Source organism: Euprymna scolopes, chromosome 2 (assembly GCF_053919585.1).
Source record: "Euprymna scolopes isolate OS-2025 chromosome 2, ASM5391958v1, whole genome shotgun sequence".
NCBI lineage: Eukaryota > Metazoa > Mollusca > Cephalopoda > Sepiida > Sepiolidae > Euprymna > Euprymna scolopes.
In genome coordinates, this window is record NC_136483.1 from 117,928,997 (window position 1) to 117,933,397 (window position 4,401).

Here is a 4,401-nt window from a genome sequence, read left to right on the forward strand (position 1 = left end):
TGTTGTTAATAGATGCTGTTCTAAGCTTTTTAAGATTTTCTTGGCATTTTGGCCAAGATCAAAGTGTAGTATCTTTTCCGGCAGATACTGCAAGCAAAGACCATATGTGGAGACAGCCTCACATATAAGACCTTGGTCAATGTAGGGGCAACCCTTCATACCAATTGTCACTATCCAGCTCCCCTACTCCCCGGGGAGCTGGCCCCCATTTCCCCTTAACTCCTCACATTAAAAATCGGCCTTGTGCCTAATTTGCTCGGTGGGGGAGCAAATAAATACCAACCCTTCATACCAATTGTCACTATCCAGCTCCCCTACTCCCCGGGGAGTGGTCCCCATTTCCCCTTCACTCCTCACATTAAAAATCGGCCTTGTGCCTAATTTGCTATGTAGGGGAGCAAATAAATACAGCTTTTCTTGGCCTTTTGGCCAAGATCAAAGTGTAGTATCTGTTCCGGCAGATACTACAAGCAAAGACCATATGTGGGGGCAATCCCACATATAAGACCTTGGTCAATGTAGGGGCAACCCTTCATACCAATTGTCACTATCCAGCTCCCCTACTTTCCGGGGAATTGGTCCCCATTTCCCATTCACTCCTCACATTAGAAACCGTCCTCTTGCCTATTTTGCTCGGTGGGGGAGCAAATAAATACCCTTCATACCAATTGTCACTATCCAGCTCCATTACTCCTCAGGTAGTTGATCCTCATTTCCCCTTCACTCCTCACATTAAAAATCGGCCTTGTGCCTAATCTGCTCTGTGAGGGAGAAAATAAGTACTCTTTTCTTGTCCTTTTGGCCAATATCAAAGTGTAGTATCTGTTCCGGCAGATACTGCAAGCAAATATCATATTTGAGGGAAACCCCACATATAAGACCTTGGTCAATGATGGGGCAACCCTTCATACCAATTGTCACTATCCAGCTCTCCTACTCCCCGAGAAGTTGGTCTCCATTTCCCCTTCACTCCTCACATTAAAAGTCGGCCTCGTGCCTAATTTGCTCGGTGGGGGAGCAAATAAATACCCTTTTCTTGGCCTTTTGTCCAAGATCAACGTGTAGTATCTGTTCTGGCAGATACTGCAAGCAAATACCATATGTGGGGGCAACGACACATATAATACCTTGGTCAATGTAGGGGCAACCCTTAATACCAATTGTCACTATCCAGCTCCCTTACTCCCCAGGGAGTTGGTCCCCATTTCCCCTTCACTCCTCACATTAAAAATCGGCCTTGTGCCTAATTTGTATTCAAGTCATTCTTAAGGTCATTCAATTCATCCTTAAGTTCATTAAAATCATTCTAAGTCATTTACTTTTTATTTATTTAAATCATTTCAGTCCATTTTTTGGTCATTTTAGTTTATCTTTAAGAATTTCATGTCAATTCTACATTCACGCTTTCATTCATTACACGAGAGCACGCGACTGATGGCTATCGGCCTTGTTTTTTTATCCATATACCGCATTCAATACGTGAACGTTGACATAGAATATATTTATAAAAATGGCTTTCAAATTCAACCATTCATGTTTAGTAGAAATGCTATCTTTTAAACGATTCCTGTCTTTTTTAAGATTGCGTAACAAATTCTTTAATATGAAAGTAAATAATAATTATCTTCTGGGCAGGAGCGTGGAAACATACACGAAGGGATCAATGAGACTTAGTATCTGATGATGTGAACATATATATATATATATATATATATATATATATATATATATATATATATATATATATATATAAAGAGCCTCGAGATACGGTGCCCTTAGAATACGTTTTTCTTCAGGCTACGATGTGGAATACGATGTTTTTCGACCTCTTGTTACGGTACTTGTCCCGCCTTACGGTGTTATTTATAATATTATTTGATTATATACATGTGTATTATATACTGTACTGTATGTTGGTACTTATTTTTAATGGCGTATCCCGGGGTTCTACTATCTATCTACCTATCTATCTATCTATCTATCTATCTATATATATATATATATATATATATATATATATATATATATATATATAGATACAACGATTAAATGTTATATATTATTATTTTGTAAGGGAGTGTATATAACGTGCGTGTGTAGATATAATGCATTTTGAGTATATAATGAACTTTCTTTGTGTCGTCTGGTGTTCATAAATGCTTACATTACACATATATACAGTTAAACAGGACATATTATTTTATGAACAAACATTACCTTAACAACAAAGGGACACAGCATCTTCTGGGGGAATTTTATTTTGCCAAACAGGGAAATATTATCTTCATTTATCTGGGTTCTTGATGGATGAATCTGCCAAAAGCTGAAATGAACACTTCTTCCAAAGAAACGACCAAGAGTCTCCAGTTATATTTCAGACAGCTTTTATTCCAAATGTTTTACTGCTGGAAGATTGCACGCAGATCCTTATCCTACATTGTTCTTATTTCCCTGCAGCTGATAGCTTCCTCATCTGAACGATTCGCAACCAGCTGAGACCTGTCTCCTGTCTCCACCTCTGTCTCTGATCTCTGCTTGTATATTGTCTAACTAATCCTTTGTGTTTACGTCATTCGACTACACAAAGACATAACACGTAACTTTCAATCATATTTTCTGGCTAAATTTATTGTTTCGTATTGTAACACTCAACTCCCTTGATTATTTCTCAATATTTTACTTAACATGCCTTCTTACAAACATTCTCTCTGCATACATTTTTCTACATAATTTACAAAACAGTAATAACGTTCATTATCTTACATCTTACTTTTTTAATCATAATAGTCGATGTTCTAAATCGACTATCAGAAAGGCCACCCGATGTTTCCCCGACATAATCTAACATAAATTAATAAAAACATTAATTATGAAGACTGTTAAACCCGATGATCCTTTACGGCGAAACGTCAGTTGTTCAAGGGTTTGAACATGATTTTTTTTAGATATATGAAAGTGTCCCTCCACTTATCTCAAAAGACGACGGATGCACTCGAAAAGGTACCTTCATTATAAAAAAGTATACTGAAACAAGAGTTGCGCAATCACTAAGCACACTACTTTTGATCCAATGCCGAGGAGAAATTGAAAATGACCAGACGTAATACTGGGGCAACACAGAAGGATTCTTGCTAGTCTACCCTATTATTTCACTTGCAGTTCCAAAGGTATTACAAATTCACTGCATAGACACTTCTAGATTTCATGATCATATATCGATGTACTGTAACGTGATCAACCTGAGGGGTCGATTTGCCCCTCATTGGGGAGCTTCAGAATTCCCAGGGACCTGAAGAAGGCCGAGTAACTATGCTAAGATTGTTTAATTAATCCCGGACGACAGCGGATATCACAAAGACTTGAAAAGATTGTTTAATTAATCCCGGACGACAACGGATATGACAAAGGCTTGAAATTGAAATATATAGATATATTGTGCTTTATTGTTTTAAAAATCAGATATATATATTTTGTGTTATTGTGAAACTCAGAGATATAATTGTTATTGAAAAAAAGACAACAGAAAATGTTAGAATAATGGCGTTGACATTGTCTGGCCTGAGGAACCTCGGCCAGGGGTTCTGAATGACAGGGTTTAACCTTTAAGGTCATGGGAACAGATACATTTTTTAGTCCCAGATTACAAAGCTGGAAATATTGGTGAATTTCACACCAGCAATTCGAAGTTTCCCCAAATGCTTGTCGTAATTTGATTGGTTTGGGGAATTTTCCACCCCGAACACACACCCGACTATATAATGCTAATGTCGCGCGAAATTAGTCAGATTGATGCAGAATCTCGAGATAAGAATATCGCTCCCTGAAGACGTGGCCAACCCCCTCCTCTCCATCCGCCTGAGTGCCGTCTCCGAAGAGAAATGTCTTAAGAACTTCACGTGTATATATCTGTAGAAAGTCTGTATTTTTGTGAAATTAACTCTAGTAGAATAGAATTTCAAGTGTCTGTTTTTATTTCTTGTCTGCGTGAGCTTGCTATTCGTTTTCAGCATACCAGGAATCTGATGTGACCGCCTCTCAGGGAACCAGACATCACGAGCCGAAGTTTTCGAAGACGATCAGGGATCCTTGCGTAACCTCCCAAGAAAGGTGGGCTACAGTACTTACAAAACTGGACGTTGCTTAACTTCAATGATCTGACGGGAACTCGTTTTCTTACATGATTGAATGTTTAGTGTTGCTTGCATGTTTGATTGAACTATTAACGATTTAATCTTCTACGCAATCAACTCCATGGAAGAACGCACAGGCGTTCGAAAGCCACTGCTATCAATTTTATTAGGATTCACAACGTTTCTCTCGGCTACATTTGAGGCAATCACGATAAAAATTAAGCGATTTTTATAACATTAGATGAAATCAAGTTGTAGGAAAGGATGTAAG

General features: G+C 38.2%; 1 pseudogene; it reads left to right on the forward strand.

The window, feature by feature from the left end:
- Positions 1-409: 409 nt before the first annotated feature.
- Positions 410-534, forward strand: LOC145243265 (U2 spliceosomal RNA; annotated as a pseudogene).
- The last annotated feature ends 3,867 nt before the right edge of the window (positions 535-4,401 follow it).